The sequence below is a fragment of the Muscardinus avellanarius genome, assembly GCF_963383645.1.
Source record: "Muscardinus avellanarius genome assembly, chromosome: 9".
In the NCBI taxonomy this organism is placed as follows: Eukaryota; Metazoa; Chordata; class Mammalia; order Rodentia; family Gliridae; genus Muscardinus; species Muscardinus avellanarius.
This window is the reverse complement of record NC_137795.1, coordinates 24,301,307-24,325,206: the sequence shown is the minus strand read 5'-3', so window position 1 is coordinate 24,325,206 and position 23,900 is coordinate 24,301,307. Positions and strand designations below refer to the sequence as shown.

Here is a 23,900-nt window from a genome sequence, read left to right as displayed (position 1 = left end):
AGGGAATGCCTGATTGTTTACAGATTCATAGCCTAACAGCCTTTTCAGTTCCAATGTTGGAAAAGGAATTATACCTCAAAGCATATGGTCATTCTAGAGTTTTATAACTAAATCAGATATACCCTGACCATAAAATGTTTGGGAGAGCCAGAAAAAGTACACACTTGTACAAAAAGGGGCCCACTAGTGCCAAGAGTGGGCAGTCCAAACCTTTCACCAGAACCAAGCACGCACAGGGGAAATGTCTGAAATGCATGACCTTCTCCAAATTCCACTTCCTCTAGAAGCCTCCCCAGGCTTGGGTTCTGGATCAGAGGAGGAGTGTCACTCCAGATGGAAACTTTGACATGTGCTCAGCTAGCTGCCATAAGAATTTCCATAATTAATCTTAGACTGACATGGGGCAACACCAATGTTCATGATGGAATTTGAAGGCATAAGCAAGACTAAATCCCTTTGGCCCGAAGTGGAGCCATGCATAATAAGCTGTTAAAAATCAGGATTATTCTTCAAACCAGCACTCTGATCCCAAGGGCAATCCAGAATCACTCAGCTTTGCTGGTCTCTTCTCAGAATACCCCATTTTCAAACATTTAATTAAGACTTTGCCAAAATAAATGCAGTTTCCAAGAAGGAGGGCATATGAGGTGTAAGTTGACCCACGTTTTTCTTACCCATTACAAGTCAAATATCTGACTCACTTGAGAACTAGATCTCTTCTAGCAAAAGGTTTTCTTAAATTTTTTCTAGTTATTCATTTGTTGTATTGAAACTCCTTCCTACTCAACAAAGTGTATTAGATCACTGATAGAAAATGAAATGAGAGGCAAATTACACAATTGGAGTCAAGAAAAATAAAAACCAAGATGAAGTATCACATGGTTAATATAATTGGGCCACAGATCTGGTTCTAAGTCTCCTAATGGTCAAAACAAGAAGAGACGGGTCTCTAGGAATTCAGCTAAAGGGATTACTCGTAGAAATCCAGATTTAAATGGCTCTTTAAAATTTACATGTGAAAGTTTTACATTGAACGTTTCTCTACTTACGACTCATAGACTGATGCTACACTGCTACATAAATATTACCTTTGCATATGTCTCATCAAAGCAACATCCTGTGCTCTTTCCCTAAGGCCCTGGAACTCTCCAGAAAGAATGTTCTGCAGATGATATTTCAGTTTAAAATCTATGGCCAATGTTTCCATTTGAAGCCAAGGAAACAAACTATTGCCAAATAATAGCCATTGTGTTGTGAATAATATAGTCTTATTTTGCTTTAAAAAATAGCACACACACACACACACACACACACACACACACACACACACACACACCCCAAAAACCAAAACCAAAACTGGCATTTTGAAATGTGGACTTTTCAAGAACTCAGTAAAAGCCTCTGTCCTCATTTGTGAGCCTAACAAATTGAGTAAAGCAAAGGTTCAGACACAGTGTGCTGGGTGAAAAGAAGTTTTTAGGTACCAGATAAATAGTCAAAATCCACATTTGTTGCGTTCATCTTGTTAAGGGTATAAATACAAATTTATTTGTTTTTTGTTTGTTTGTTTTTTGTTGTTTTTTGTTTGTTTGGTTGGTTGTTTGGTTGGGTTTTTTTGGTGGTACTGGGGGTGGAACCCAGAGGCTTTTACCTCCGGGCTATACTCCCAGACCCATTTTATATTTTATTTGGAAACAGGGTCTCACTAGGTTGCTGAGAGCCTCACTAAGTAGCTGAGGCTGGCTTCGAACCTGCACGATCCTCCTGTCTCAGCCTCCCAAGTGCAGGGATTACAAGCATGCACCACCACACCAGGCCTTATAAATACAATTTTAAAGGTAGTCTTACATAAATAAAAGTGAAGAAAGAGTGTGTAAATGTATAAAGTGATGACAATATATCTATTGTAATGAAAAAGGCTCAGAACTTAGGATGCAGTAAGAAGAGATCATGCATCCTGGTATTTGGTATCCACATACATCACCTAATTTAATATGCACGGTGATCTTGTCATATAGACACTGCCATCACCATATTATTTTACAGATGAGGAAACTAGGGTTCAAAGAGCACAAATGCTGTGCTTAAGCCACAGACCAGCAAAGGGATGTGACCCCATGTGTAGCATAACTGCATAGGTCATGTTATTCTTAACATATCTCAAAAGAGTTTGCATGTAGCAGGGCACATGACACTAGGACCATTTCTAAATGAGGAAATAAAAAATTTAGAAGGTCAAACTGGCTTTCTAGAGTATGCCAAGCCAGAAATACAACTCAGAGTTGTTGTACTGCCTAGCAGTTGGTTTGCTCTAAAGAACACAATTTGCAATATTGGTTTCACTGATAGAGTGTCTACAACATTCTGAAGACAGAGCTTAAGTTAATAAAACAACAATATGTTTTCTCCTTAACCAGTTTGGCTCATTGTGAAAAAAAAAAACTTTGCAAGTTTATTTGTGAATTTCACTATTGTACTAAAAGTACAAAGGAACATAATTGAGATAAACTAAAAGCATAATAAATAAACTAAAAATATACCATTTTCACAAGGGAAACCACAATTTTCTAGGCTGCATTCCCTAGAGCTAGAGAATATCCTTCTAATGAGCTTTGAGTAATCACATAAATTGAAAACCTAACCTTGTAATGCCTGATAGTGATCTAAACTACTTAGCTATGTTTTGTATTATGCCACAAAACAGTGGTTTGTTCATGAAATGTAACAAAATAGCATGTGTTACTCATACTTTGGCCTTAGGCTTACATGTGTTGAAACCATAATCCCAAATGTAGTTCAGAGTATGTTTGGACAACCAAAGTTACTCAATGAAAATGACCCAAAAGGAAAGCCCTATCCCATTAAAAACACAAATTGCTTAGAGTTAAATGTTTAAGTATTGCCTAGAGTGTATAAAGAAGATTTAAAATACAGTGCTCATTTTTCTCACTTAAAAAGTGAAAAAGGAACATTCAGTAACCATACAGGAAAGTTGTAAATTCGCTATATCCTGATCTACTTCATATATGTTGCATTATGTAATGTGGAAGAAAAGTGATCCTGCTTCCCAACAAAGGGCTGTTTGATACCACAAGCTTCGGATTCAGAGAGAAAGGGGCTGCCCTGGTTGCTAAAATGGGAAGATTCTGCAGGGCAATGCAGAACACCAAAGACTAATATAGAAAAAAATTACAGGTTGAAGATCCTCAAGTCAAAACACTGAAGGGCATCTTGGTAATGTTTATGGATGTTACTAGGCCATAAATTCTCCAAGGATGGTACTATAGTGGTAAAGATTGTTACAGTAAGACAAGACGAAAAACTACATTTGAGCTGTGCGTGGTGGTACAAATTTGTAATTTCAGTATTAGGATGCTGAGACAGGAGGATCACAAGTTTGAGGCGACCACATGCAGTAACTTAGTGAGACCCTGTTTTAAAATATAAAGAACTAGGGGCATAGTTCAGAGGCAGAACAAACCCTGGATTCAATATGGAGGGAAGGAGGGAGAGAAAGAAAGAGGGAAGGAGGAAGGGAGAAAGGGAAGGAGGAAGGAAAGAAGGAAGGATGATTTGATTCCCATTTTTATAATTCATAAGGCTTATGATCTTCAGGAAATCACTACTGCTCTCTAGGCATTAATTTCTTTACCTTCAAAATGAGAAATACTTCACTAACAGAGTTTTTGAAAAATAAATTAGATGGCATGTATAAAATACTTAGCACATTTTCTTTTATCTAGTAGGCAATCAATGAGATATTATTATTATTATTATTATTATTATTATTATTTCTGTTATTATTATTTTATGAATAATATTTGTGTCTTAGGATCTAATATGTTTCCTATAAAATCAAGGCTCAATTAATGTTTACTAACTAAAATAATCTTTGAGGTTAATAGACTAAATCTTTGAGGTTAATAGATTAAATCTTATATTGTTCCACTTACGATAAAGAAAATGTTTAACTTAATCTTATCCAAATATTTAGCTCAAATGAAATAAGACTGGGGAATGCTGAGCTAAACAAAATTGAACATTTTCTTTTTTGAAGTATTTCTCAGATCCTTAAGTGAAAATTTAAATTATGAATTGCCAAACAAAACCATAAATAAAGCTTTCGGTGTTTCTAAAACTTATTGGATAGTTTCCTAATCTGTAACACATAAGATTTAACAGCATAATCTATAAAACCCTCCCCCTTCACTAAACAATTAAAATTCTAGGCAAATTAATGTAAACAAAAATAAATGTTTATTTCTTCTTGAAATAAAAAGAAATTAATTATTTTCCCATTTTCCCATTCCAAAATCCACCCCTAAATAATTCAGTCTTTTATACTGTGTCATGTATATAACTTAATCCTTAAGTTTATCTAGGATTTATTTTTAAATAATTTCCAATTTCATATGACTTGTTGAAAACATACATTAGTTGACATTAAATACAAGATGCTAAAGTTAATAGGCTTCATGATAAATATTTGAACAGGTAAATTTCAAGAATAAAATTTTTTCTTGACTATCCTATCTTGTAATAGATTTGAGAAAACCTGTTAACCCAAATCTGCCTTCTCAATAATGTTTGACGTTTAAGAAGCAGGTAATAAAATTGTCCAACCTTACTCTACTAGAGAAGAGAAGCATGAAAGAGTCATTTTGTCCTCTCTCTCCCTCTGTCCCCACAAAGACTTTTCCCAGGCATTCTCACTGGTGCCTCAGGCTCCACAGTGCTGAGTCCCAAGTCTCCCCTTCAGTCTCCTTTCTCTGAATGCAAGACATCTTTTCAGTGAGCTATCTTTACATGATCATCACAAAATCAACATGCCCAGAGTGAAACTCCAGATAGTGACACCAAGCTTTTTCTGCACATGCTGGTCATCCCCGTCTCAAGTCTTCCCCATTCTTTTTTTTTCTTCATTCTCTGCAGCCAATAATCTTCCACCTCTCAAGCACTTTTCCACTTAATTCTTTTTCCAGGACCTCCATTCTTATGACTTTTATGTTTCAGGCCCTCTAGGCTGAGCTTCTCAGCACTCTAGGAGGTGCCCACATTTCTCTTCCATCTCCTAGTGTTATACCCAATACCCAACGCCTGTGATATAGTAGGTGGCTATTAATGCTTGTTGAAAAACAAAACAAAAAAAAATTAATGGGGCTCAGGATTTAGCTCAGTGGTAGAGTGCTTGCTTAGCGTGTACAAAGTCCTAAGTTTGATGCTAAGCACTACAAAAAATAAAATAAAAATAAATAAATCCACAAGTAAATAAACTTTTTTTGTACTGGGGATAAATCCCCAGGGGCATTCTACCTCTGAGCTAGATCCCCAGCCCTATTTTATTTTTCTTTTGAAACAAGGTCCATCTCAGTTGCTAGTCTTGCTAAGTTGCTGAGACTGGCCTCAAACCTGTAATCCTCTCTTGGCTTCCCAAGTACTGGGATTACAGGCATGTGCCATCATATTCAGCTCCAAATAAACTTTGTTGTGTGTGGTGCTGGGGATGGAATGCAGAGGCATTCTACCTTTTAGCTACTCCCCAGCCCTATTTTATTTTTATTTATTTACTTTTAAAGTTTTTATTGGTGCATTGTAGCCATACATCTTAATGGAGTAAAAGATGGTGGATGAATACATGCACACAACACTGAATTAGCCCTTATCCAATTCCCGCCCCATTCCCTACTCCTCCCTTCCTCATATTTAGCTTAGTGATTGACTTTGATATGTTCGTGAACGTACATCATGTGCATTAGAGAATTTTCCTCTTTCCCCCTGCCATCTTCTCAGTTATGTTGCCTTATTTGCTCATCTATATAGTGTCTCATTTTTTGTCTAGAGTTCCTTCCATGACCCATTTTCTCCCTAGCTTCCGCATATTAGGGAGAACATCTGATTTCTTATTTTTTGTGACTGACTAATCTCACTTCACATAATGTTCTCCAGTTCCATTCATTTCCCTGTAAATGACGTTATTGTGTTTTTCTTTATGGCTGAGTATTCCATTGTGTTTGAAACTGGTTGATAAGAGTATCACTACTTGCTAAGACTGTCCTTAAACCTGTGATCCTCCTGTCTCAGCCTCCCAAGTACTGGGATTATAAGCTTGTGCTACCATGCCTGGCTTCTAAATAGACTTTTAATACCTGAAATCAGAATATTTATTTTAGAAAGATCTATGTTAAACATCAGTAAAGCATACATATATGCCAAATGTTCTACTCCCCCCACAGTATAGGTTATGTTGAATGCAAAGTTTGAGTTAATAGGTAATTCTTGTGTTTACATTTACTCTGGGCATCAAAACATGCACATTAGCATATTGTAGCATTAAACTAAATGTCATTAGAACAAGTTTAAAGCTACAATCCACACTGTAAGAAAATGTGTGACTATGATATTGATTGGGTAGTACATAAACTGACTTATTTTGTGTCCTCAGATTTTATTTAAAAATTGTTTTCTCTCATATGCGGAAACTGCAACAAAAATAGGAAGCAAAATGGACTTCAATCCAATAAGGAGAGAAAATGGTAAAATAGTGGAAGGGGATTGTGGGAGGGTGGTGAAGAGGGAGAAAATAAGGGTAGAGGAAGGGAACAGTTCAAATAAGGTTATATCCATACAAGGTTTCATTTCAAATCTCACTAACATGTATGGGAAGAAAAGGATGGAGAGGAGAGATACACAGAGGGAAGCACACCAACTACTTTGTGTATGTATGTATGTTTTAGCTGTGTTTTCATGATCATATTTGTTCACTGGCAGAGCACTGCCTCTAAGAGGACAATGTGCCCCTGTGTTAGCAAAAGTTTACATTCCTGAGTCCAGGTGCTACAGGGCAGCCACATCTGTTGCTCTTCCCAGCAGAGGGCGCCCAGCCTCCAAATCAGTGTAACATGGGTCAATAAGCCTGACCTGGCTGGGTGAAGTTGTTCAACAAATCTAATCCCCTGAATTCAGGTCAGGCAACTGACCTCCTGTCCTTGCCTGCTCCCAGGCTCTCTGTTCTGTTCTTCTTGCTCACAATGCGGTGTTGGTGAACTTCCAGATCTCAGGCACACCACTCTTGGAGCAAATAGGGAGAGGGCAAAGGTGAGACTGTTCACTTAGGAGTGTGATAATTTCTTGGACAAAGAAATTTAACTCATTCCTACTTGATATTACAGCTTTGGAAGGGTATACTAAACTGGTTACATCATATATTCTGATTCCTTTTGCCTCTGAGTTAATAAGGAAACATTAAAAGAGAAGTTTTTAAAATGCCCTTTTCCCCAATTTGAATGAAAATTATTTCCCACTCAACAATTTGGTTTAGCTTATGGGTAAGCTTCTTCACTCAAAGAGATGATGTATATTTTATGAGGGGGAGATGGTAGAAAAAGAGAGAGAGAAAAACATGGCATTTTCTCATAGTCCAAAGGCAAATTATTCTATGACTGGATTTTAAGAATAAAGGCCATTGGTCTTGATAGGCAAAATGGAAAAGAAAAATAAACATATTTATGTAACACTAAAAGAACTTTGTAAGTGCCTTCTCTGCTTTTGTTGAGGAGCAAAAAGTAACATCACAGCCATTATGGGGAGATTATCTGCTTTTTCTATTAACTCTCAAATTTACTGAGATGAAGTTTCCGGTTAACATTCAGAAAGATGTCATGAAATGAGAAGTCACATGGATATCACTGCCATTGAAGGAGCCTTCCTCCCCTCCTATTCAAGAGTCTCGAAGCAGAAAGGAGAATGATTACTAGAAAATGTGGGTGCTTTAGGACGGAGAAAGAAGAAAGGTGAAGCTCAGTGTTAATCTTTGTAAATAATGTTGAAGTGTATAGTCTGTACTTTAAAGCTACAAGGAGCTACTGAGAAATTTAAACAATATAATGACATGAGAAAAAACTAATCTTAGGAGTATCATTCAAGAAATAAAAGATAGTAGGTTAAGCTTATACATATCTATATGAAATGTCAAATGAAACTTCATGTTTACTAATATGATAGACCATAGGAAGATCATTAATTTGTTTTTAAATGCAAAACATACCAAATAAGAATAGGTAGTTTCTTCCATATATCATTCAGTTGCCAATCAGATATCCAGGACTCCATGGTCAGAACAACCCTGATACCATCATTTATGCAGACCATAATACTAGAGCCATTTAAACCCAGAAGAAAACTCAATGAATTTGAAATGCTATCCTACTCTCATCCTAAAAATATTACTCATTATATAAGAACTCATACACACACACACACACACACACACACACACACACACACACCCTCATGGAGCAGCTATTGTGTCTAATCAATTATACTAGACTGTTGGAAATTCTGGGATCAGTAAAATGCAATCTCTGTCTTCTGGAGAAACAGAAACTAATTCAAACAAGTAGAGAGGAAAATACTTGTTTTTGTTTTATGGATTATCTTTGCAAATAAAACTTCCAACAGAAGCAATTTTTGTTATTATTATGCATTTTGTATTTACAACATATAGTATGATATATCTAAGTCCTTTTAGTTGCTAACACCCAATTTTCTAAACATAAACAATTTGAATTTATGAAAATCAAATTTACTTCAAAGTTTTTTCTATCTTCTTAGGTTATATTTCTCAAAAATCTAGCAACATGATATGCTTTTAAAACCATCACCAGCAAACTAAACAATAACTAAATAAAAATAATTATTCCTAGAAATTAAGTTCCTGGAGCTTCAAATGAGAATTCCATTCCATTCAGACCTATTTATGCTTATGCCAGCTCCCTTGTTCCCAAATCCCATTATTATTGCAGCTGCCAAGAATGTTTGGTAAATTCCCACCATTTCTAGACATAAGTGGGGGAAATTCTAAGAGCAACATACTGTTGAAAGATGCTAGGGTTACTGTATAAAAAGTCATCAATCAAATGTGCTAATCCTATATAATACAGATAGAAACAATTGGAACCATGAAAAGAATGGAAGATCTCAGAAGCAAAAGGAATAGTTTGGATTAGTTTTCTGCTAATATAATGAAATACTTAAGGCTTGGAGAATTATAAGGAAAAGAAGTTTATTTAGCCCACAGTTTTTAAAGGCTGAAAGTATAAATCACATAGCACCAGTTCAGTTGAGAATCTTTCATATCCAGGTGCCCCCCAGCTGCACCACATCATGGCAGATGGTATCATGACTGCATTTCATATGAAAGAAAGAGAGACTATTTGTGACAGGAAGCCAGAACCAGGGGGAAAGGTCAGGTTTTCCCTTTCCTAACAACTCTCTCTTGAGACCTTATGAGGGCTCAACAGAAACTAAATTAATCCCTTCCAAGGCAGCGGCACTCTCAATGACCTAATTACTTCCCACTAGATCCATGTCTTGAAGGTCGCCATCTCCCAATATCGCCAGGTTGAGCATAGCCAAGCTCTCAACACATGAATACTGGGGGACACACTCAAAACATAGCACACTTCTGATGGCTCTCATGAGGACACTACAACTTCCTATTGCTGTAGTAACTCATGTTTGGGGTTTTGTTTTCCTCATGTCTTGGTTTAAGCATAGATCTACAATCCCCTTAACAGCAGACAACATTAGGAAAGAAAGGAGTTGAACTGAGATCATTTTTAAAATCCTAAGTTTTATTATATAGAAAGAGCTCCAAAATAAGGACATAAATTAACATTTTAGTTTTAGTAAAAAATTAAAATAGCAAGTCTATAAAAGGCCCAAAGAACTATTTCTAACTAGAAATGTTCGACGTTTTAATGTGAATACTTTTAGGCAAAGGGCAATCCTGGCTATTTAGAAACACTTTGAATTTGGCCACTGGAAGTTTAGCTCTTATATTGTGACATATTTTCCAGGCTTGGGCTTTCTGCAGCCACGCTGCTGTCATCAAATACTGGAAAGGAGAAGTTAGGTTACTGAGATACCCCACATAATGAAATTTCATGTTAATGTACCACAGATGAAGCCAGGATATTTTGTGGTTCATGTAATTATTTTTGTAACAGATTAAGGAAACACTTCTAAGTACTATTTTATCACTCAGAAATTCATTACACTAGCACCACATGGATTTGTGGCAAGGACATAAGGCCTTGACGGTTACAGTATAAGGGCAACCTGGTGCTGTAGGCCCAAGATCTCTCCCATACTGATCAAACTAGCCAGAAGCTTCAGGTAAATAGAACAAAACATGAGACAAATAACAATAAATAATTATTCCAGATGTATACTTTGCAGAGCATACCTCCAGATGAAAATAGTACATATTTTTGCCTTATGAAATTATTATCTTTGATCCTATTTACTAAGAAGATTCCTTTTGTTAATTTATATACAGAACCCTACAAATGGATGTATTAGTTTCCTACAACTATGAAGAATTTTAATTTCCTGCAAGTATGAGACCTAGAAACATATCTTTCTTATCTTTCTTTTTAGAATTCATATCAGATTCATAGCATTCCATTTATATTGCTCTATTAGAATACTGAGACACTTCTTGATTTGGTCAAATATATTAGAATAGATTATTAGACAAAGATACCTGTAAAGATAACCTGTCCATCTAGCATCAGTGATAGAGGATTCTAGTAGGGGGATTTTGACACATCTTCCTTCAGTTAGTTAAAAGAAGAGTTGCATAAAGTAACTTTTCTTAGATGTAAAAAGATCCAGGTTAGGTCTAAACTGAGATCTGCACACATATGAGGGGTGAGTAGGTAATAACTCTGAAGGAAGGAACTGTACCCAACAGAACAGACTGGTTCAGGTATACATCCTCACCTGTTCTATGGAAACAAACTGCAGGTAAAGAATTACAGGTAAGGCTGAAAGACACAAGGAATGTTGTGGGGCTCGACAGATGAAGCATAGCTATAAAACGGAAGGGAAGCACTCTCCTCATTTGTATGGAACCCAAAGTAACTTCCCCATAATGATAGATGCAGGGATCCCAGGACCATAGGGAGACTTGAAAGAGCTTCACGAGTGCTGCTCCAGTTCTTTGGACACTGACATCAGTATTCACGTAGTAGTCCCCAGGGGCCATATAAAGTATTGCCCCTAACTGACTTCCTGGACTTAGACTCCAGTGAGGGGAGCTAAAGTGGAAAAACAAGAAAGAAATGATTCAAGGTAGAGCCAGAAGTGTAGAATTACCTAGTGAGTACAGATACTATTACTATTTATTATGTATTAGCCACAAGCTAGTAAGCCTAAGGAGACTTGGTTTAGAGATCAAAAGCAATTGAGGTTTAAGTTTGAGTTTTAAACAAGAAAATCTGATGGGCAATTTGGGGGAAGACAAAGACTCCTAATCAATAAGGTTACTTATATTACTCAAATCATGCTTGTACAGGAAATCTTGTAAAATGAATCCATACTTAGGAGGACTGAATAGTCTTCTGAGGGACCAGTTTTGGTGCTGAATTTAATGTGACCCCCAAAGCAAAGGCAAACAAATCACCGCAATTTGATGTAAAGAGCCTGACTATCATCTATCCTCCCACGCTTCATTTCCTCGACTTTAAATAAAGACATTCCTTACCCTCCAATTTATAGCCAACAATCGAATTTCCTAATTAATGAGAATGCACAAGCTACCCACAAACTTCTCAGAAAACTCCCCCAAGCCTGTGGTATCCTGTGGTGTGGATAACGAAGGTTAGCCAGCAAATCTCAAGCATCCTTCTGAGGCTTCCCTGAAAGTGTTGGCTCCAACATCCCTCTCTCCAGTCTAACCACAAAGCAGAGCTGCTTCCTGTGGCATCTGAAATGGGGGCGGGGGCAGAACAGAAGATAGAATTTGATGCAAAAGGAAGTGCACAGGAAGACGAGCCACACTGAGGATTCCCTTATAATCCCTGCTCTACAGCCACCAAAATGTTTAGAATTATAAATGAAAAAGATGATATTGGAGATGATGGAGGTGATCTCGTTCAGATTCATGATTCCTTTGTGTGCATCTTGATGGTCCAATTTACTGCCTCTCTCCAACCCAGCATAATGAAAACACTCCCAATGCGAGGGGTCATGTAAGAGGTTTTGAAATTCACATCCTTCCTACAAGGTACTGCATTTGGGATGGTAGCTCTTAGTCTCTGATCAAAATTACCATGTTATATCACCTTCTTTACCAACTAGCTTTCTGAAATAATATACAGTTACTTCTCACTCCCTATATATTCTGATATGTGCCCCCTCCCATCTTTGCTTACTCCATCCCCTATGTATTCACTATGTCTATGACTTTTAGTGATGCCTTAAATCAATTATTACCTCTATGAATCTTCCATCCATTCACTTTTCAAAAGAACTTCTGTTTCTATAATAATAACATGACAGGTTAACATATTTTAACCTGGTACTGTTCAAGCCATCAATTCACTCCTTTTTGGTGGTCAATACTATTAGAATCTCTCTGATTAATTGTGACTCTAATTGTGGTGTACTGACAGAAAGGGACAAGTACCAGACAGGCAACCATTATGGGCCTGTCTCCCAATACTTGGGAGAGAGATATGGTCCTAGTACAGTGAGTGCTGTGATTCAGCTACCTTTTCCCACTACTGTACTTTGGGAAACAGCTGAGGATGTAGGTGTGAATTTATATAACAGATATCTAAGCATATGGCACTGCTCAGTTCTAGGCAGAGACCTGGATCTTCTGGAGTATCATCACATCAATGGACAAGAAACTACTCACTTGTGAGAAGACAGAAGCACAAATATAAGAGAAAAGGCTGTACTGGACTAATAATACATTTTGGTCTTTTTAACTCTCTTTTGGGATACAATAAAACTATTAACTTTTTTGACAAATAAATGAAGAGAAAAGACAATAACATCTGAAGATTCTAAAGATTAGTTAGAAAAATAAGAACACTATTACCTATAGGATAAGTAAATTATACTATAGTGACAATAATCCCTAAATTGTTTATAGTAATAACAATCTAAAATCTCAGTGGCTAAAAACAACAAAGGCTAATTTGTCTTTAATACTAATATCAATAATAGATTCTTCTCCTTTTAATCATGCAAGGACCAAGGCTGATGGAGAAACCACCAATGTCAAGTATTTACCAGTCCACTATGCCAAAGGAAAAAAAATGAGAGCGCTGTAGGGTCTCAGACAGGATATTAAAGATTGTGGCCTAAAAATGACACATACTCTCTGTTCCCAGCACTAGGCTGGATCTAGTCACACAGTCCCATCCCACTATAAGAAAGCCAGGAAGTGCAATCCTATCATGTTGCCAGGAGTCAAAAGCTGGAAATATTTGGTAAACAGCACTGATGACTACCACATGACCATATTTATACCCAAAGCTTACAAAGTAGATCACACTTGTTACAATAAATTGAATTGTATTTTACTGGAATCTGCTTTTCTGTTTATTTAGTTTAAATGGTTAAAGTGAACATTGTTCATGAGTATTATAAGAGTCTTTCTCCAGTCTGACAGATTATAGAAAATAATTTATCTGAACATCAAGTTGCATAACTGCACCAATACATCTTCAAGAGCTTCTGTTAAGGAAGCCAGGCCAGATTCTTTGATAAATATGTTGTAAACAATTAATCCAACTATTAACAATTATATCTTTATACATTAAAATTTTCCTTTTGAAGGAAGCAGAGTCTGATGGAAAACAAAGATTGACTTGAAAAGAAAAAATGGGGCACAATTCCTCATCTTCTGTATAATTTTGAAAAGTTTCTTATGGCCCTGTACTTCAATATTTCCATCCAGAAATGGACAACATCATTTCATGCAATTATTGAGTAGTCATTTAGCATCCACTGGCTTCTGGCACTTAATTGTAGTGGTAACACAGAGATTAAATTGGGAAAAGTACACGATCCTTGAACTCATGAATCATATAATCTATTTCCTACTAGTGATAAAAATCACTGGGTTCTAAATAATAGAGTATTGTATAGATAAAATGTGACATAAAGCTTACTAACCTCTTAAATACAGTAGTATATGGGCACCTAGTGGGAGGTTATTAAAAGGAAGGCAAGTGACAGGAAAGGCAAGAAATATGAAAAGTAAAGAAACACTTTAACACCTCATGCATTAGATAAAAGATGAGCTCTATCTGTCCCCATTTACTGGACTCTGTGTTCAAAGAAACATATATCCAGGTATTAGAAGATATGTCAAGTTGAGTCCTTCTTCTCTTTAGGGGAGGAAACTAGGAGGGGGAAGAGGGAGGATCAAAGAAGGAGACAGTTCAAATAAGACCCATGGCAATATTTGAAGCTATTACTACCAATCTCACTAACTCCTATGGAGAAGAAAGAAGGGGAGACAGGATGGGATGTGGAGGGAAATACACCAAGAGCCGTGGGCATTTTATTTTTTATCACATCGAACCTCACTATGATGTGTAATTGTAATGTACTAATAATGTAATTTAAAAAACTATATTCTATAAATTTTTAGAAATTAAATGAAAAACATATTTCTGCCACACACACAAAAAGATATGTCAAGTCAAATCTAACAAATAATGCGTGGCACATTTGTGGAGGCAAAGTCATATTTTCTTACACAGCTCATAGAGACTTTTAGTGTTTCCCATGGACTTTCTAAATATTCAGCTTGCAGTAATTTGTATTTGTACTAAAGAATCCAATTTCCTAAACAACATATAAGAATTTACATTGCAATATCAATATGTAATATTACCAAATATACATTCAGACAAGTACTTATAGAATTTTATCTGTCCCTTTCTTATCCTTTTAATATTAGTAAAAACAATGTGGTTTCCAGAGACATGGTGTACTCCCAATGCCTATTGTAATTTTATTTTTTTTAGCTATTTTTATTGGAATCAGTGAATAAACTATTAAAATACAAAGGACTCTTTCAAAGCTACAAAGGAAATGTGCAAAAAACCATGAAAAGGATAAGAAATTATTTCTAAATTGAACAGTTTGTTTTATTATTAACAACAACAATAAAATAAGTTACATAGCTCATAAGTCCTCCCAGATGAGACATCTGTGGGATTCTTTGGTCTGAAAAGAAACTTAGCTTATAAACATGTCAGCCATGTTCTGAATAAAATGAAGACTTCACACTGCATGGGTATGTGACTATTTGTTCTTCAACATGTCCAAAATTCAATGCTATTTTAAGGTGTTTGTGCTTCCAACATTTGTTCTTCCTTCAGCTTCAGGAAGAACAAATGCATTAGTAACCACTCTTGGAGAAGTTGCTCAACCTCTAGCTTTAAGATTATATGCCATCAGGTGTAAATATAAAATCTAAATCCTCTCCATATGCCCCTCAGTTAGTTCACCTTATTCACTCATCTATGGTTACTCCTTCTTCGTCTAGAATTCTTTCTATGGCCCTTTTTCTTCTTAGCTCCTGCATATTAGGGAGAGCATCAGATTTTTTACTTTCTGTGACTGACTAATCTCACTTAGCATAGTGTTCTCCAGTTCCATCCGTTTCCCCGCAAATGACATAATTTTGTTCTACTTTATGACTGAGTATAATTCCATTGCGTACATACCCTATGCTTTTCCCTAATGCACATGTTGTACATTTATAAACATATCAAAGTCAATCACTAAGTCAAACATGAGCAGGAGGGAGGGAGATTGAATGTGGGTGGGAATTGGGGAAGGGCTAAATGAGTGATGTGTGTATGTATGCCTCTATCATCATTAAGATGTATGACAACAATGCACCAATAAAAATGAATAAAGATTATCTATTCTAAAGCATAAAATAAATCTAAATCCTACCCTGCTCACATATATATGTAATCTGCTATAGTTCAACCTTCGTTAGCAAAAGTTTTCATATTCTTTTATCTTTAATGAGTTGAAATATCTAAATTACTTTACTGTTGTTGTTGTTGTTTTGGTTTGGGTTTTTTTTTTTTTTTGTGTGTGTGTGTGTGGTATTGGAAGTTGAATCCAGGGACATTTTACCTCCAAGCTACATCTCCAGTCTTATCTGTAAATTTTTGTTTTGTTTTGTTTTGTTTTGAAGCATAGTCTCACTATGTTGCTTAGAGTATAGCTAAATTGCTGAGGCTGGTCTCGAACTTGTGATCCTCCTGTTTCAATCTCCCCTTACTGGTATAACAGATGTGTGCCATCACATCTGGCTGCTGAATGGTTGTTTTGAAAATTAGATCTGGGGAATAGTCATGACTAGTTCCTAACCTTACACTTATTTTACAAGAAAAATACTTGTATTTTTCTTTTTGTAGAAAAAAATGAGAGAAAAAAATTTTGAAAGGAACGAATAAGGATGTATCTTAGTGGCTCACTGAGATACACATCACGAAGGAGATTGATGAAATTTTTCTTTTTCCATGCTTCTGTCCAAGAAGCAATGTGAGGACATGTGCTATGCCTCTAAAGAGTTGTCAGCTGTATCAACTTCAACTTCTCAATTAAATGCTCCCAACTTTCTATGAAATGTCTTTCAAGATGCACTGGCTCTATTCCACTCTTTCCTCTACTCGTGGAAATAATATATTATAATAATATATCAGCAAAAATTAAAGAATTATAAGATATTTCCTTTGGAAAGGAGGGGATGAAAATAATGTGGCTTTTAGCATCATAAAGATACATCACCTAATAAATAGCATTATGACCAAGACCAAATAACTTCACCTTTTTTACAAAACCCATTTTAATCAATTATAATGTGAAAGATAGTTGTAACAGATGTTATATGATATAACGTATTTTAAAGTACTTGGCATATTGTAAACTTTAATTTTCTTTTGTATTCTCTCTTAGAAAATTAAGTATATGTGGCCAGGTGTGGTGGCGCATGCTTGTAATCCCAGTACTTGGGAGGCTGAGACAGAAGGATCACGCAGTTTCGAAGCCAGCCTCAGCTACTTAGTGAGGCTGTCAGCAACTTAGTGAGACTCTGTTTCCAAATAAAATATGAAGTAGGTCTGGGAGTGTAGCCTAAAGGTAGAAAGCCTCTAGGTTCCATACCCAGCATCACACACACAAAAATTAAGTATATGTGGAATTTTTTTTCTTCTAATATCTGGTAAGATTACCTTTGTTCATTATCAATGCTAGTAGTTATTCTAAAGTGGAAATGATTCAATAATGACACAAAAATGGTATTTGGTCAACACACTATCCCTAAACACTAAAGAAACAAAACTTTAAAGATATAATCTTCATTCAAAATATTGTATAAGGCCTAAGAGTCGTTGAGGTGGTCTGAAGGTGCCCACACAAATGGTGCTATGGGTTTCCCACTCCACTTTAACTGAATCATCAGTGTTTGGTTCTGTTTTACATTGACTGTGTATAAATGTATAAATGTATGACTTGGGAAATGCATCAATAATGCTCTACATTTTTATTTTCTCACTGATGCCACACAGGAGCGAACTAAAATCCTATGATGAGAGTAGGGATTCCCCAAAAAGGGAACAGCTGTTCTCATGGTGAATCTCCTGGAAGAGTTTCACTAGAGGTAAATCTGGAGCTAAGGTTGAGCCCAGATTTCTAGCTTGGCAGCCTGTCACCCAAGAGAGGCTGAGAAAGCCTGGTGGCTAGAAAGAGTAAGAGCTGGATTTGTACTTGTGCTGCAATGGAGAGTCCTCCCCTGTCTGTACTCTTTCTGCATTGTCTCTAAATCTTAGATATGTTCCATATAAACTAATGGAGTAGGCAGTGTTGGATTTAGCCAAAGGCCTGTGTTCATATTTGGAGAAAAGCAGTATAGTGTTTATCTTTGGAGACCAAAGTATGGTGGCAATATTTGTCACTGAAAGAACACAGCTAGCTCTCCAGAGGCATCCCTGTGATAATTTTAGGAATCTGACCAAAACAAGCCCATGAAAAAGCATAAAGAAGTACTTATTCTTGGGCATCCATGAAGTAGACACAAGAGGAATAACAAAGTAACTCATATACAGTGTTAACATGCTCAAAGCAATAGGTGTTTTTTACTTACTTAGTTAATCCTCACTACAAGGCAGACATTATTGCCACTTTAAAGAGGATGATATGAGGCATGCAGAAGACAACTTTCTTGTCTAAGGGGTATAATTAAATACTGGAAAACACGCCTAAGTAGGCTAGTATTCCAGTTTGGCAAGTGGAACTCCGGCAATAGTAACTGGGTATGAAGAAGTATGGTTCTATTTTAACTGTTTTAGATACACACACACACACACACACACACACACACACACACACACACCTCTTTAAAGATTTTTTAATACTACATCATTTTTGTTAAATGTATAAATGTATTGTGTATATATATATATATATATAATAAATATGAAGGTGTTGTTAGACACAACAAATTAGAATTATTTACTTTTGAAAATAGACTGAGTTATAATAAATAACCATATCCCCCCTTGCCTTTGTGCAAATTAACGTGGATATACTTTATCTTATTTTTCAGTCATGTTTCTTGAAGTGAAATTTACACAATAAAATTCACCCTTTTCAGTTCAGAGTTCTATGAGTTTTGAAAAACACGCACTTATGTGACCAACACTATTATCAAGATAAATAATATGCCAGGTGCAGTGGTGAACACTTGTGATCCCAGTACTTGAGAGGTTGAGATAGAAAGATAGTAAATTAGTGGCCGCCATGTGTTAATGTAGCAAGAACCTGTTTCTTTTTTTGTTTGTTTGATTTTTACTACTGGAGATTGAACTCGGGGGTATCCTACAGTGTCCTAAAAATATCTATTGTGTGCTAAAATCAAATGTTAGCTCAACATGAGACTTTTATATAATTCAGCAATATTATAATCTTGACTACTTTGCAACAAACCCCCTCTTTGCGCACGTGTGTGTGTGTGTGTGTGTGTGTGTGTGTGTGTGTGTGTTGGTGATTGAACATGCCCCTAGCACCTTCTATATTTTGAAACAAGGATTGGCTAAGTTGCTGGGGGCCTCACTAAATTCCTAAGGCTGACCTCCTGTCTCAGTCTCCCAAGTACTGGGATTATATGTATGCACCACCTTGCCCAGCTTTTATTTTTTACCATTTCAAAAATAAAAAATAAAAATGAATTGGCCTCTAATTCAGAGGTAGAACACTCCTGGCTAAATCCCCAGTAAAACACACACACACACACACACACACACACACACACACACACACACACACACTCAGAGAATATTCCCATTGACTTCCTATTGGCCTTCAAAAAATTCTTTTAAAAAATCTTTATTGATGTACAAGTCACATGCCATAACTTTACTCATACAGTGTTAATAAAGCTTGAACCTGGAGAAATGCTTATAATGGATAACAAATAAAGCACTTAAATCATGATCTATGCTTAAATCACAAATCTCTATGGATTTGCCTATTCTGGACCTTAATTTCCTTAGAAATGTGACCACACAATATGTGGCCTTTTAAAGCTGATTTCTTTCACTTAATATATTGTATTTTAGATTGTGAGTCATTTCTGATGTTTGAATTAAATTGAAACTAGATGCAATCTTGGGCAAATGTATGAAGTGTAGAATTCTGGTGTCCCTCTCACCTCTGTTCTAGATACAGGTCTCCTCCAAATCTCAGGTCTTCTCATGAAGTTTCCCAGTACAGTCTTACCTATTCTCTCAACCTCCAAACAAGTTTCTTGTGAAATATTTTATGGAGATCTTGTGTCTCTTTATACTCAATACCTACCCTTCACTCTAAGCTCCTGGCAAATACTGATCTGATTTTTGCTTTTTCTAGAGTGGCATATAAATGTAATTGTATTGTATGCAGTCTTTTACATCTAGCTTCTTCCACTTAGTATAGTACATTTGAGACTCATTCATGTCATTGTGTGTTTCTCTAGTTCTGTCCCTTCTTTATTACTAAATAGTATTTCATTCCACTATCTTGTACTCATTTGCCAGTTGAAGGGCATTTAGACATTTTGCTACATGTAAGTCATATGCATACATATAAAAATAAATACATATATTCATTTAAAGATAAAAAATTTTAAACTGGTGCTTTGTAGTGCCACATCATAATGAAGTTCAGAGTGATAGGGACATGTGTGCACATAGCACTTGGTGAGCTTCCCTCTGGCTCCCTCCTTGCTCTCTGCCTTTCCCCATACATGGTATTGAGCTAGGCACTAGTAATTTCACATATGTACCTAACATAAGTGTAAATCATTCCTTCATCAATTATCTCCACTGACCCTCCTCTAGACCCCCTCCATCATTCCAATGGATTTTCTCCTTTATTCTCTAAAGTATTTCTTGTGAGATAGCATAGAATGGTGATTAAGAGCATAGATTGTTCACTATCTATACTTCAGTTCAAATCCCAGGTACAATATAAATTTGTGCCTTTAGACAAATTACTTATATTTACTGGAATACTAATATTTGTGGTGAATATTAAATTAACATGAGGCTTATAGTACCGATAAATGGCTGCTGTTATTATTACTACCATCTCTAGTTCTCAAACTCTGCTCCACCTGAAGTCTTTAATGCCAAACATAAAATTGTCAATCACTTAAAATTTCTGCTATATCACTTACTGAAAGTATCCCTTCTCTCTGTTTCCCATCTTTACAACCCAGGTGTATCTTCCTCAATGGAGACTTCCCTAACTCATAGTACATATTTTTATTTCTACTTTCCACATTCACATAGCATACATTATTTTATCTTATAGCCAATTTCCACATGAGGTTTTTAAATTTTAATTGTAGTTCAATAAAATGTAAATCCAGCTCCTCAAACAGTAGCCACATATCAAGTGCTCTAAGCTAACATATGGCTAGTATCTATCATCGTGTGTAAGAAAGATAAAATATTTTTATCATTACAAAAATTTCCATTGTAACACTTTATAACACTTAAAATTGTATATAGTTCCATTTAGAATTTAGTTATCTGATATAGTCTTATTCACAGTTTTGCTGTGCCTATAACCTCATTTTACATACAAAGCAAATGATTAGCAAATACCTACTGAGTTTGTACTTTTTTCAGACTCTCTGCTAGGGACAACTTAAGCCATGGTAGAGCATCTTCTAGGGGATATTGAAAAACATGGCCAAAAGTGAAAAAGAAAAAAAAAACTAAAAGAAATGATTACTAAAGTCTAGCTAATAAAAGAGTGTTATTAAAAGTTTAGAATATATATGAAAAAGAGTATCCCAAGTACATAGAAAAATAGACAGAGCTCTACCTTGTACATTTTTACATTCTGTCTGCAGCATCAAGCACAGTGCTATTGAGACATAAAGAAGTCAAATGAGTTGGAATAGAAATCTATATAATTATGTGACAGAGGATGACATGTGATAAATATCAAAAAGCAAATACTCAAAGCAGGTCAAACTATATAGGTTAACAAGGATAGAGGCAATGGAACTCAAGAGGTGGAGGCGAAGAAGCAAAATCAAGTCAAGCTAAAAAAAAAAAAAAAAAAAAAAAAAAAAAAGGAATAAATGAATAGAGACCAGGCAATCAAAGTGAAACTAAGATAAACATAGGCTCAAGGAGGAAGGCAGTGACCAGAGGTTAGGACAATGAGCCAGAAATAACTCATCACCAGAGTCTGAAGGACAAGAGACTATGTGCCCACACAGGAGGCCAGACTGGGGAACACAGCCAGCTCTGGAATGCTGCTGCAGCTATCTTTTATCCTTGATATTTCCACATGGGATGGTTTGTTTTCCCATCTCAAAAGCTCAAATGACATATGGAAGTCATATAAATCTTTTGGATAGCCTGTGTTCACTGGCTAAAGATAGCTTAAGTCTTTATATTAATATTTAAAATCAAGAATAGCAGCAAAACTCTGAAGAAGAAAAAAAACCTACTTGGAAGTATAAGGCAAAAAGTAACATCCTTACATTTATTGGTTTTCTGCAGGGCACCAGCTGCGGGTGTTCCCCACTTCTCTGTCACCTTTCTTGGGCTTCTTTTCAACTTGAGTAATCTGCTCAAGAAGCTGGTTACAGAGATGGTTCAATCGTTTGTCCTTAAGTTCTTTAGCCCATGTACTCGGTCAAAAGATTTACAGTCACGAAACTGTTTTTTCCAAATTTGTTTGAAGGTAATAGGAGTATCAAGGAAAAGTAAATTTTAAAATATTTTCACGTTCAAGCCTTAGCTGAAATACAAAATGTGTTTTTAGAGGAAGAGGCAGAACAATGACAACAAAACAAAACTTATAAGGCATAGTGCCACTGTTTCTACTGCTGATCTTACCTTAAGCAGATAACATTATTTGCCATATCTCATGAACCAATCCAGATACTATATCACCTACTGCTCTGGCACAAGGCTATGACTCACTGCCAAGAGATCACAATACTTGTAGACTCTTCAGAGGTGCAAGGATAACCAAAAGTGGTCCAAGTCAGTGTTATAGTTTGGATCTTTCAGGACCCCTAAAGACTCATGTGTTAAATATCTATGTCCTCAACTTGGCACTATTGGGAGAACCCCTTAAGAAATAGAGCTCAGAGAAAGTTATATCATTGGGAGAGTGTGCCCATCAAGGGAAGACTGGGATGGCAGCCTCTTTCTCTCTCATCACTACTCATTCCTCATTGGGATGTGCTGTCTCAAAAGCAATGGGCCAACCAACAATGGAATAAAACCAAAACTGCAAGGAAATAAAAATTTCCTAATTTAAGTTAATTATCTCAGATATTTTGTCATAGCAATGGAAAGTTAACTAACCCAGTTTGCAATAGAAAGTAAGGTCACTAAGAATTCCATATTTTTCCACTATAAACTCTTGCCAGGAAAAGCCACCTGCCACTATAGAAGCTGATGCTTTAATCACTCTAAATATATCTTCTCAAGAAGGATCCCGGCAATCACTAGAAGGAGATTTTAAATGCAAACCAACAAAATTACCTTATATGTTGTAAAAGATTAAGCCATGAAAGTATCATTGGCTATAGATTTGCATTAGAAGAAAACCATTTTCTTTTTTTTTTTTTTTGTGGTACTGGGGTTCCTGGAAGCCCTTCTACTTCCGGCCTACACTCCCAGACCTATTTTTGCATTTTTATTTGGAAATAGGGTCTCCTAAGCCAGCGCACGGGGCTAGCTTCGAACCTGCGCGATCCTCCTGTCTCTGCCATGAAAGTATCATTGGCTATAGATTTGCATTAGAAGAAAACCATTTTCTTTTTTTTTTTTTTTTTGTGGTACTGGGGTTCCTGGAAGCCCTTCTACTTCCGGCCTACACTCCCAGACATATTTTTGCATTTCCCCAAGCGCGGGGATTACAAGCGTGCGCCACCACGCCCGGCCTAAGAATCCCATTTTCTGAGCCTGGTTATGGTGGCACATGGTTGTAATCACAGTGCTTGGGAGATTGAGACAGAAGGATTGCAGATTCATGGCCAGCCTCAGCCACTTAGTGCGGCCCTTCACAACTTAGTGAGACTGTGTTTGAAAATAAAGGATAAGAAAAAAAATGGCAACTGAGGGACACAGCACTTCTCAGTAGCTGAAACAAATAAAGTTCAACTACTTAGAAAGCAGTGTCTTAATCAACAAAATAAATACATCCCGGGAACCAAAACAGGTCCAGGTACCTCGGTGGGAACCCTGAACTGGAAGAAGAAGAACAAAGATCAGACACCAGACCTGCTGCAGATCCAATCGGGGGACGCCCGCCAGCGGGCTGCCTGCACGGGCTGCCTGCCTGCCCAATTTGCACTCCCGAACCCTGATGGAAATCACTGTGGCAAGACAATCCGAGACTGAAAACAGACATAGAGCCTCATCTTAAGCAGCGAGCAACACCCACGTCATAATTCTGTGTGGTCACCAACGACTGGACACAACAGCACAGGGACTCCCATGGATACCTGGACCAAAGAAGCCAGGTACCTGAGTGCGTCCAGGGAAAGTGCGGGT

The 23,900-nt window shown here is 36.6% G+C and overlaps 1 protein-coding gene across 1 annotated transcript in view; it reads right to left on the bottom strand.

Annotated features, from left to right (window-relative positions):
* SUGCT (succinyl-CoA:glutarate-CoA transferase) overlaps window positions 1–23,900 on the bottom strand; it is a gene marked incomplete at both ends in the record, with an annotated part of 986,025 nt that overhangs the window by 300,973 nt on the left and 661,152 nt on the right. The gene's annotated exons all lie outside the window — the stretch shown is intronic.